Genomic DNA, 12,988 nt, shown 5'->3' on the forward strand with positions numbered 1-12,988 from the left:
CTAAACCTGTGCTGCTGCTAGGCTTTTTTCTCGTAGTGCATGATTCAACTCTTCACGCCAACGCATTCATGATTCATCGCCGCCAAGGCATCACTATTGGTTGAGAGGGCCTCCTTCGTTCACACTAGTTCTTGAAGTTTCTTTGAAACCGCGTACACACTGGTCCACAAGTCAGTGATGTTAAGAACACAATATCGAGCAGCAAGCAAGCAACACGCATTTTCTATCTTCAACAATTCTTCTCCATCACAATAATTTCACTTCATAATAGTCCCTCCCTTCTTGATCTCAACTCCACAACATCTCATACTCACTTCCCCTCCAGACCACTTCACACGTATTGCTTGGTGAGAAGAAGTGCCATGGCCGAGTCGCTGCTTCTCCCGGTGGCTCACGTCACGGCTGGCAAGGCTGGCGACGCGCTTGTCATGACCATGACCCACATGTACAACATCGATGGGGACCGCCGCAAGCTGCAGCGCTAGCTGGTGGCCGTCCAGTACAAGCTTGCCGACGCTGGGATGAAGAACGAGACTGGTAGGTACGGCAAGCTGTGGATGAAGGCCCTCTAGACCGTCGATGACTTCCTGTACCGGCTCCTCCATGACACACAAGGTAATCAGCCATTTCACCAGCCACAGGCCGCTCCTCTTCAGCCTCACCATGAGCAGGAAGTTGAGCAACGTCCTCGAGAAGATAAACAAGCTTGTTGAAGAGGCCAACACGTTTGACCTGGTAGAAAACCGTGCGGAGGCGCCGTTTGATCGGGATCGGGAAACACACAGAGGACTGGATAGGCCTGCTGAGAACTTCGGCAGGGATGAAGACAAGAAGGTGGTGGTAAATTTGTTGCTCGCCCAGCAAGATCAGGAGAATGTGCAGGTGCTAGCCATCTTCGGGATGGGAGGCCTGGGCAAGACGACTCTTCCCAAGATGGTGTACAATGACCCTAGGGTCGAGCAACATTTCTAGTTGAACATGTGGCACTGTGTGTCAGAAAACTTTGAAGCCACTGCTCTTGTGAAGTCAGTCACTAAATTGGCTACCAAAGGAAGATGCGACCTGTCCGACACCATTGAGCTGCTGCAAGGACGACTTCAAGAAGTCATTGGACAGAAGAGATATATGCTTGTCCTTGATGATGTGTGGAATACAGAGGAGAGAAAGTGGGAGGATTTGCTGAAGCCACTCTTGTGTTCAGTTGGTGGACCAGGAAGTGTTATACTTGTCTGGGGGCCTCAGCCCCCCCCCCCCCCCCCCCCCCCCAACTTTGTACTAAACTATGAAGAATTTTTGGGGGGAGGACTTAGATGTGACTTTTTTTAGCATTGTACACCCTCAAACAGTCAGGTTTTAGCCTTGGCCCCACAGCAGTTTCTACCTAGCTCCGCCACTGTACTTGTCACGTGTCGAAGCACGGAAGTGGCCTCCTTAATGGGCACGCTAGGACCACATGAGCTAGCGTGTCTAAGTGAAGATGACTCATGGCAGCTTTTCTCAAACAAAGCATTTTGTGGTGTAGAGGAGCAAACAGAGTTGGTCACCATTGGCAGACATATTGTCAAGAAATGCAGGGGGCTGCCTCTTGCTCTCAAGACAATGGGTGGCTTGATGAGCCCCAAACGACAAGTGCGCGAATGCCGGGACAAAGAAAATAGCAACATTTATTTATTTATTTAGGACTGTATAGCTGAACCTAAAGCGAGCCCTCTCACTCATCCTCGCTTGTGAACCGTTGGATTTCGTGCACGAGACATTCATGGCCGTTCGATCTGAATTGATGGTGCGAACTGGGCCTGGTGTCCTAATGGGCTGCTACTCCCGTTGCATTTTCGGAGGCCTGTGGTAATTTGGGTTCGCGGGTCCACTCTCGGCCGGTTACACAGGCATGGGCGATGTCTCCACACCCTAATCCCCTCCTCACTCGAGGAACAAGCGCTGGTATTTTGCATAGGATTATCCTATCTTTTCAGTTTTGTAATGTCGGTGTTTACGTACCTTGTAACCGGATCTTTGTTTTATAAATGAGACACGTATTATCATGCAAAAAAAAATTAATCCCCTCCTCGCTCTCGCCCCCCTTTCCACTGGATTGCGACGGCATCACCATCGCCACCCCCACCTCTTCTTACTTCTCCCTCAACCTCTCTCTGTGGGCATGTGGCAATCCCCTACGACCCTCCTTGCCGCTGCCGCAGATCCTCTTCTATCCTCCCCTGCCCCGTGCATCACTTGAATCCACAGCGGCGAAACCCTATACCCTCCACTCATGGCGGCGTGAGGCGACAGTGATTGAGCCCTCCTCTCGTGTTGGTGTGAGGTGACAACACATAACAGCCAAGCCCTCCCGATTCCTCTCCTTGCATCCGATGCTGAATCTTTGTGTTCGGCCACCATGGTATTGTATATGCACGTCCCCTTTGCTTGATGATTTTTTCATCTCTCGCGCCGTTTTCTCCACTGCATGATTTCCGAGTTTGTTGCCTCAAAATTTAGTGATGATTCCAGTCAGATTGGGTTGTTGCATACCTAATCACCACCCTCTATTTTTTTGCCATATATGTTGTTCATATTGTGCTACACTCTGCACCAATTGTTGATTTGTGTGGCAGGCCGCCACCGCCGTTGCGCCCGCGGCTCCGATCCAGTAAGTCACATTGTGCTACGATGCAGACATCCTCAAGTCTGGGTAGCGACCCAGGTAAGCAAATTAAAATTGCATTTTTAAGGCCATCATATGCGCAATCTCATCAATGGTTAATTTTCTATTCTCAGGTTCAAGAGCTTCTTGGTCAACTGTGGGAATTGGGATCTCATGGATGCCACCGATGCATGCAATTAATAAACATATGATCATGTCTTCTTGAACCGATCAACCTCCCAAGAAGAAGACAATAAACTGGATCTCTACAATCTAATGTAACTATCTCACATCGTAAAGTACTAACGAACAAAGTTTTTAAATTTTTCAATAAACTACAATCATTTTAAAAACTCAGTCGTCCTATTGTTGCAAAGTTGTGATGTGCATATCTGATGGCTTATGATTGTTCGAAAAACTAAGTCCATGATCTCCTAAATGTGAATTTTTATTGTGAATTAGTTGGTAGCATTAATTCTTTTGTTGCTTCAGCTCAGTCCAAAATATTGGCAACTCGTGTCCAGAGCCCTTCGGTGGCGACAGGACACTCAGGTGGATGCAACGCTCCATCCCAAATTAATTGTTTCTGTAACGATTCTCGGTATGTATTTTGTTAGTATGAGAATCAATCTTATTCAATTTACTTTAATTGAATTTTATCTATGTAATGGTTTGAGCCAGTACATATTATATGGGTGTGTTCTCATGATATTTGAACCTTACAAAGATTCTGCCTTCATTCTTGAATTTTGGGAGGTGATTTCCTATTTTGGTCATTCAATTATTACAATTGTATGTTTATCACATTTGTTGTAAGGTGAGCCTTAAAACATTAAAGTATTTCCAATCGCATCATGATGATAAACATATATGTTGTTCGCTGCCAACTTTTTATTTATTTTGCAGTCTAACGATTGAGTGCATCGCACTAATGATCTCCCCAAATACACTCCCATTCTTTTATTAGCTTTTTATTGGTAATCTTACGTGTAAATCAGATCTCTCATCTATTTCACATTTTCACGTTACTTTCTAATTTATGTGTAACACAATTGTGATATGATACCATCTATATAAATTTAACATTTAATTTGCTTTCTGAAAGAATATAGGGCAAAAATCCCTCTTCTGGATTTCCTGCTTGTATTGCACTATGTTTTCTATCACCATTTGTGATCTTATTCCAGGATTCATGTTATGCATGCCTGTACATTTTCCTCCGGAGTCATATTGGATGACTGGAATATTAGCCCTCCAAGTTTTATCATATCATAGCTGTTATGTACCAGATAGTTTGATATGAGGCATACCACATTGAGTTCGGTACAATACGTTTTTTGCAGTGTGCTTCGACATTTTTCTTCAGTTCTATTCCTTCATAGAAGTAGGCCAAATTCATAGTTTCTATACTTTCGGAGCTGTTAGTTAATTTTGCATAAGTTGTGGAGGCGGAGAACATGTGATGTCTTTCACTGGTGGGATATACAAAGTGAAACTATTTGTGAATTAAATTCAAGATGGACAATGTCTCAATTGTTTATGTTTTGTATAAGAAAGCTTCATCGGGACCATATACTCCCTGCTAACTTTTCTTATTGGATTTTCAAGGTGATTTAGTCATTTGCACACTTGTCCCATCTGTGTATATTTGTTCAGTATCTCAAATGTAAATTTCTGGCTACATACTCATCTTAGTTTTGTAGGTTGCAGAGATAAGGACCGGTTGCACAACAACAGTCAAGTGATGTAGCATATGTCCTCATTTCCTTGATCTCATCAAAGCAAGGATATACAAATTAATGTTGTGCAAGTATTTCATAATATATTTATTAAACTCTAAATATATTTACAACAGACTACCCTATGCTCGCAGCGTGGTGGGGGACAGGGTTTTGCTGCTGCTGTGGGGCTCCTAGAAGTTGATGACTTGATGCACCATATCATGGTGCACAACCATGAAGTTCAAGTGGCTACCACAGTGACCACACCCAGCCAGCAACACGTGTACATGCTTCTGTGCATCACTATGTCCTCAGGTATTTTACTGGTTTGTGTATTCATATCTCTTTTGCTCTATAGCACTGTACTTTGTAAAAAAAAAAGAAGAAAAGAAAAAAGGGTAGGTTGCTATGCATGGTTGGAATTTGTTTCAAGCCCTCCTGGGCACTTTTGTCGGATTGTAAATTAAATCTGCTAGCTGGGCATGTCTAACTATTAATTCTTTCAAGTCACCCTAAAGGGAGATCGACATTGAGTTTATGAGATTATTGCTGAAGTTATGACCAAATGGGCGTTGGTGGTTTCCTCACTCATCCATTTTATGATTTTATCATATAATAATGATAGGGATTGATAGTTCAATCAAGGGTTCTAGACCAAACAAAAAAAGGCAGCATCAAGATAATTTGCATTGTACCTGAGCTGATTAAAACTACTCTTTGATTAACCAGCTAAAAATATATTTATACAATGCGTTATATTCGGACATTTATTAAATAAATTTCATATAATTTTATATTGCATAAATTGACGGGTGCGGCAACGCGCGCCATCAGTGATCTAGTTGGGGATATAGTGATAGAGGCAGAGATGAGGTCCCAAGCATATTGAAGTTGAGCTACAGGCACTTGACATGTGAAATGAAGCAATGCTTTGCCTTCTGTGCAGTCTTTCCCAAGGACTATGAGATGGAAAAGGACATGTTGATCCAACTACGGATGGCAAATGGATTTCTTCAAGAAGAGGTTACAATTAATGGATTTAGTAAAGAAAGGAGAATTGATTTTCAATTATTTGGTTTGGAGATCCTTCCTCCGAGATGTGAAGGCCGCGCCACCCGTATCTAGAGTTCGTCCGTCGGTCGTTCTGGCTGCCCTAGAGAGTCTTTTTCCCGAGGCCTTGCTCCGGATATTTCTCTCTCCCACCGGCCATCTTGATTGGCGTATATTTTTTTGGTTTTCCGATCTATGCTTGATCGGTTTGCATCGTCCGCCGCTGTCGTCGACCCCTATCGCGCGCCTCTACTCCAACACCGGCGCGACCGGCCGGCCTCTCCTCCGACCCGGCGGCCGCGCGTGTCGAGGCGGCCCGTCAGGGCTGCCGCCGTCCGCGCGTCGGCCCGCCTTCGCCCTTCGCCGGTGTCGCCGCCTTGCTCTGACCGGACTCATCATCGCCCCGACCCGGCGGTCTCGCGCGATGCGGCGGCCCATCAATGCCGCCGTTCGCGCACCGGCCCGCCTGTCGATCCACGCCGTCCATCGCCACTTGCCTCCGCCGTGTCTGCACGGCGGCCCTAAGGTGTGCCTCGCCGGCCTCGTCCCCGGTCGCTTCAGGCTCGTCGGTTGCCTCGAGCTCGGGCGCCGCTGCTCCATTGGTCGCTCGGGCCTAGCTGGCCGGGCGCCAGCGCTGCTTTGGTAGCCCGGGTGTCGATGCTTTTAAGCTTCTCTGCACGTCGTCCCACGCCGTCTGTCGTCGCCGGCTTCATCTCGGACTCCGCCATCATCCCGCCTCCACCGAGCAGCGTCCTCGGCCTCGCGCACGATCGGATTGATCACCTGCCCGCCGCTGCGATCTGCCCCATCTACGCTGCGCGACCGACCTGGCTCGTCGGTTGTGCGCGCGTCCGCATGTCCCGTGAAGATTGTCCCGAGTACAGCGCGCCTCTTCATCGATCGAGAATCGGGCTACCGCTGCGTCGCCCCATCGGGCCGCAGCACCGCCACCCCGTGGTTGTCCTCACGGCTGCATCGACTCGCACGTTGTTGCTGCGATGCCCCTTCGGGCCGTAGTGCCGCGTTATGCGGTCCCCGCCGCCGCCCCAAGGCCGTCCCCGCGGTTGCACCAACCCGCGCTCCGCCGCTGTGCTGCCCCTTCTGACTGTAGCGCCGCGGCCCGTATTCCCCGCAAGCGCCCTAAGGTCTTCCGCCATCGCTCCGATTTGCCCGCCGGCACTGCATCGCCCCTTCGGGTCATAGTGCAGCGGCCCGCGGTCCACCGCCGTCCCCGCGCGTCGACCTCTCGTGATATGCGTCATGCCGCCTCACTTGGCATGGGAACGCCACCATCCGCGCTGGTCTTCGTCATACTGTCGGGTTCTTCGCCTACTTCGAGCACCGCCGCCGCGCAACTAACCTAGCCTCCGTCCCTGTTAGGCCGCCGCCGCTCATCTTCGGTCGCCACTACCGCTACCTCCGAAGCCGCCGCCGCCCGTCCACCCCCTTCGTCTTTCTCCAAGAACCAACCCGTCGCCAGCGTCACCGTCATCTACCCTGACCACTTCGTCTACTCCGACCACCATTGGTGACATCGGCCCACGCCGATGGACACCGCAATCATCGTCGACATCTTCTCTGTGGGCCCCTCTGACTTCTCCAACATGGCATACATCTCATGCAGGTCCCTCGTCTATGCATGCCCGGTGCTGACAACACGGATGCGTGCCTTCGTCCACGACGTGTCCCCTGGCCTGGCAAGCCTAGTGCGGCACTTCGTCAACTTTGTATTCGTCCGTCTACGCGTGCTCGGTGCTGGCAACACCGATGTGTGCCTTCATCTACAATGTGTCCCCGGGTTTGGCACACCTGACACGACGCTTCATCAACACCATCTTCTTCCCGACGCACCACTATTTCGACACCATTGCGCCCATGACTAACTCGGCGACTCCTTGCGGCCGCGGCTCCACGGCGACTCCCTCGACACCGGCTACCCCGACTCGACATCGACCACAACGTTCTTCACACGGCTAAACCACCCTACGCTCTCGGTTACCTCGACATCGGCACAAAGGGTTATCATCCGCTTGAGCAACTTGTCGGCCTCCTCTACAATTAGCACGTCTGCGGTGCGACACCGTCCACGACGCCCCCGCTACAACTGCGCGGGGGGGGGGGGGGGGGGGGGGGGGGGGTTGCCAGCCTGTCGGCTGCTATTCTCTCTAGTCTGACCGTCCGCGACGCTCCTGTTGTTCGCAACGCTACCGCTGCGACTTCGGGGGAATGTTAGAGATATATTTGGGATACATGTATTTGGTAGTCTAGGATTTGTAATCTGTCTCCTACCTTATCTCCAGGAGAGGCGTCTTACCCTTCAAGTCTTGTACTCAATATATACTCCCCTCGAGGCTCAATAATACGTCCATCATATTCTGCCAATCCCTCGCTATCTCTTCTAACACAGTCGATTTGTTATCACTTCGAGAAAGCATGAAGTGTCACTGTCGGCAACTAGGGAGTCTGCAATTCACTTGGAACCACTACAAGAACATCACTCCTGGCTGTTATTTTGCAATGGAGCCTTTTGGAATAGTAATGACAAAGAGTGCCCGGTGGAACTGCATGAATTGGCTCGTAAGTTCATAACAAAGTGTCAAGGCTTGCCTATTTCTATTGCTTGCATTGGCCGCCTACTCTCCTTGAAACCCCCAACTTCTGCTGAATGGGAGGATGTGTATAGGGGTTTGGATTCTCAGTTGGCAAAATATGTCATCCCCGATGCTCATATGATCCTAAAGGTCAGCTTGGAGGACCTTCCGTATGATTTGAAGAATTGTTTCCTACACTATGCATTGTCCCCAGAAGATTATGTATTGAAGAGGAAGAAGACAATGAGGTAGTGGATTGCGGCGGGGTTTATCAGGGAAAAAGATAAGAGCAAAACATTGGAGGAAGTGGCAGAGGGATACTTGGTTGATCTTGGGAATCGAAGCCTATTACAAGTAGTGAAAGGAATTATGTCGGACGACTGAAAGATTGTCGGATGCATGATGTCATATGCCTTCTTGCCCTCAACAAAGCCGAGGAGGAATGCTTCGTTAAAGTTTATGATGGCTACTAGGGCATTCTCTGTAGAGGATAAACGCCCCATATTGGTCTAGGGGAAACCCTTGAACGACTGAGCCTGGTGCAGCACAACTCTGTGCACTCCATGTATTCCAGAGGTATATCAACGTTTATTTGCTGAAGCCTTTATAACATCTTCGAATCTGCTGTCTATGTTGGATCCGCAAGGTACCCTTATTAAAATGCTGCCCAATGAGATATTTGACTTGTTTAATCTGCGGTATTTGGGTTTTAGAGATACCGAGATTGAAACCCTGCCTGAAGCAGTGGGAAGGTTAAAATAATTGGAAGTCTTGGATGCTTGAGATTCTAAGCTGACGTATTTGACAAACAATGTTGTAAAACATCAGAAGTTGAGATATCTGCACTCACACACATTTCAGTGATGCATCAGATGTACATGAAATTGGAGTCAAGGTGCCTAATGGCATGCATCATTTGGCTGGATTGTGGCCTCATGTGTGCCTAGAAGCCACTCTGGAGTTTATGCGTGAAGTTGGAGCTCTGATAGAGCTAAGAACATTTGGTGTCACTACTAGAGAAAAGCCTAGCAGTAGTGCGGGTCTAAGGGCTATCAGTAGCGCGGGGTACCGCGCTATAGCTAATGTTTAGCAGTAGCACGTTTTGACGCGCGCCACTGCTATACCTACTTAGCAGTAGCGCTTTCTAAACCAGCGCTACTGCTAAGTTCCTTAGCAGTAGCGTTTTCTTGTCGAGCACTAAAGAGCGCTACTACTATATTTTCACATATCTTTTTTTTCTACATATTTGTGATGTTTTTGTACAGGTTTTATACAGTATTCTAATCACATCATAAACATGCCATATGCTCATCGTATCATACACATAATAGTCTCATCATATCATCCAACACAAATCCTGTCGTCACATCATAATCACGATATAGCTATACAAGTTACAAGACATGTCTCGTCGTACATAATGAAGTACTTCTTGAGGCGTTGGTTCGTATCCCTCTCTCGCACTAGCGTGAACCTAAACTAACTATTTTCCGCTTCAGCTCTGCTATCGAACCCTCTCTGGCTGTCGCTCGGAAACCGGTACACCTGGGCCTGACACTCCGGCCACTCATCGTATACTCCCGGCGTAGCACTTTTTCGCCATCGCTGATCTATGTACCTGCATCGTCACATGAGTCGATAATATGAAACATATATAGTTGAGCAACAGAAAGAGACAAACTTGGCAAAAATAGAAGCAACATATCATAAGCATAAATAACAAAGTTCATCATACCCAAAATGCCCTAACTAGAGTGATTTTCGCTAGTTGAGGAGGACAATTTAATTAAATCACAAATAAAGTTTCGTCGTGCATAACTCAAAGTTTCGTCATAGAGAAAGTATGGACTAAACGGACACATTGTCATATATCGTCAATCACTCCAACATGTCGTGCCGTCCATCCAAGTCTAGGAGATAGTCCCCGAGCGCAGCGAAAGGCTTCAGGTCGAGACGCTGAGCGACTACTCATGTTCGGACGTCTTCCCGTGAAATTTGCCCTTCTTCGTAGAACATCCCTGTTTTTTAAGGACCTCCTCATGATGATTTGGGCAAGTTCACGCTGGATGTGATAGAACTTAGCTCGAAGTCGATGACCCAGGATATCTCCTAGGTTCTTTGCCCATCGCAGAATATCGGCATAGCCGGAACTAGGTGACATGCGAAGGTTCTGTTGATCCAGTCTGTACTCTAGCATGTGGTGGAGGACATAGAATCCATCACTAAGAGTACCACTCGGTTGCTGGATGCAGCAGAAATCGGTCTTATGGCCGAAGGTGGGCGCGCGGTTCCTTGTCTTCTTCAATGTGATCTCTCCACCCCATAGGCCGTAGATAAAGATAGCACTGTCGAGAACAGACTTGATGTGGGTGCAATCCTTTTTCTTCATGTTCTTAGATGAGTCCAAGTAAAGAGCGTGGGAGAATCGAGGGTAAAGGATGATGAGGACGGTGCGCCCGTCGCTGCGCAAAATAAGTACACCTCAAATTAGCCTCCACACGTGCAAATGAATGATTGAAATTGAAGGAAGGATATCCGTGCAGATGAATTACATGGGATGATAAGGCACGCGAATCGTCTCCTTGTCCTTATTGCCGACCATGAAATCGGCAATGTAGTTACTCGCGTATTCACGGTGCTTTGGGCAGACTGCAAAGAAGCCCTCGTGCATGAAGTATGGGTCAACGAGACAGATATAAGGTATTTGCTCAATCTTGATGATGTAGTTCATGTACAAGGCAAAAAGGCAGACAAATGTAAAATCCAGCTTTTCAAGTGAAACATGTCGAAGATGTAATCAAATCGAAGGACGAACTTCTCCGCGGGGAATGTGTCGACGTACAACCTTTGTTGCGGCACGTTAACCACGTAGAGCGGGTATCCTGGATTTTTTGAGGCGATCAAGCATTTCTCTCTCCGCAACACATCGTCATGAAGTCACCTTAGATCGTCGTACATGGCCTCTACCGCTGCCTTAGGTAGGATCGGATCACCGGGATATGCCATTTTGCCTCACCTATGATAGGTATACCGTCTTGAACCCGAGGCTGCGGAGGCGGCTGGATCATAGAAGCAACTTTGCCTTTCCTCGGTCTCTTCACATGCTTCTTTGCTACTGGAAGTGAGCCTATAATACGTTCATCCTCCGGCAATTCAGGCACCAACTCATCACGCTCAAACCCTGAGTAGTCATACTGCCGAGCCATGAATCCTCCGTCGTCATAGGCGCCGGTATTGAGATACTTTAGAGGGTCATCGTCATCCTCATCGATGGCATCATGCATTGCTTCTTCGACGGCAGCGACGTTATCAGCCACAAATGGAGCCTCTTCCCCACCTGGCATGACAGGCGACGCTAATTGGGTAGGTGGGGTGTTGGTGTTCATATCTTGTTGAGTCTGCTTAGTCGTGGGTGTGCTCCCAGCCGTCTCCAGACGAAGCAGACTCTTCAACCACAACAGGACCCAACGCTTGCAATCGCCAAGCCGCCGCGGAGTCTCGTCGTCATCTCCCCCTAGTGCTACCGGAGGAGCCAAATTCTCGTGGCCCGGTTCGACACTGGCCACGAAAACCTTGAAGACGTCGGGGGGATCGTCCGGCGGTCAAACAATTGTTCCTTCGGCTTCACTATTGTCGCCTTTCCCACGTCCACCTTCTGGCCGCTGATGGTGTACAGTATGGTGCACGGGGTTACGTCGGCCTGCAAAGACATGTCTGCGATGTGAGACATTCGAAAGGCAACGGAAACGTGAGATTATACATATATTGAAGAGGGCCCGTGTGACAGGTACCGTGAGGGCGTCGAGCTCAGCCAAGGACGAAGCCCCGTCGAGCAAGCCAGAGACAGAGGACGGGCTGCTATGAGCAGGTGCGGGAGCAGGTGCTGTTGCGTGAGTAGGTGCTGAAGATGTTGGAAGGGGGAAAGTCCGCTGGCTCTTTATTTGGATTTTGCTTGCTCCAATTGACGATAGCCGAAATCAACACACCATACGAAGCTGCCATTTTCTCTCTTGCCACAGCTACTGCTGCTTTGACTGTCTCAGCTGATTTCTTATCAACCGCAATCTCAACTTTCTTGTCGATGTTTTCTTCGTTTGACCTCCGGCTCCTTCTTTGTCAAAGTTATCTCAACAGTGGCATTCTCCTTAACAGGACTAGCCCGGTCGGCAGTCCAGACCACCTGTGGGTTCCCATGAAGGATATGGCCGCCAACTGCCAGGGTCCCTTTGTGCAATGAACACGGCAAAGTAGAACATGTCACAAGGTGGGGCACAGAAGAATCCTATGGCAAAGGACTGCCGATAGTAGGTACTTTGTGAATAGAGGAGAATGGGTCGCCAAAGCCTTCTCCGTCATAGTGAAACTTGTTCAGGAGTGAGGCATCGTTGTTGAACTATTGGATAGCCAAAGCCTTCTGCCATGGAGAGCAATGGTGGTGCAGCTGCAAGTAGCAGGAAGAACAGACCGGCATGACGACCCATGGTGCTTGAAGTTGAATGGAAACAGAGACTCCATGCATGAAAAGCCGGTGAGCAACTGATGAGATAAGTGCAGGGATGAGCTTGTGGAGGGGAAAGTAGAAATGATACCGAGTCAATGGAGCTTGATCACTGGAAAGAGGATCTGGGCAGCGCGGCGGTGCCAGGACTCCCAATTGGTCAACTAATCGACTATCGTCTCCCTCTCATAGTTTAAAATTTTGGACTATATGGTCGACATTATCATCTGAGGGCTCTTACTGGTTCCAAAAGGTCACTATGTATCTCTGCTGGCCCAAGTCATTTTCATGGTAGTTGCTTGCCTGCTGCACACTACTCTTCCTTATTCAACAGAAAACTTGGTCTGGATGTTAACACAAATATTTTCATAAGAAGCTTGATATGTGGCACCAATGAATATGCTGCACAATTAAGAGGTCCCTGATTTGCACTAAAAAAATGGCAAGTACGACATCCTTTCTGATCAAGTTATTTATGGACATCATC

At 48.3% G+C, this 12,988-nt stretch overlaps 2 pseudogenes; both read left to right on the plus strand.

The window, feature by feature from the left end:
* The first annotated feature begins 362 nt into the window (after positions 1–362).
* LOC109780909 (disease resistance protein RGA2-like) lies at positions 363–6,058 on the plus strand (annotated as a pseudogene).
* A 901-nt stretch (positions 6,059–6,959) lies between these two features.
* Positions 6,960–9,093, plus strand: LOC141026612 (disease resistance protein RPM1-like; annotated as a pseudogene).
* Positions 9,094–12,988: the final 3,895 nt, after the last annotated feature.

Source organism: Aegilops tauschii, chromosome 1 (genome assembly GCF_002575655.3).
Source record: "Aegilops tauschii subsp. strangulata cultivar AL8/78 chromosome 1, Aet v6.0, whole genome shotgun sequence".
Classification (NCBI taxonomy): Eukaryota; Viridiplantae; Streptophyta; class Magnoliopsida; order Poales; family Poaceae; genus Aegilops; species Aegilops tauschii.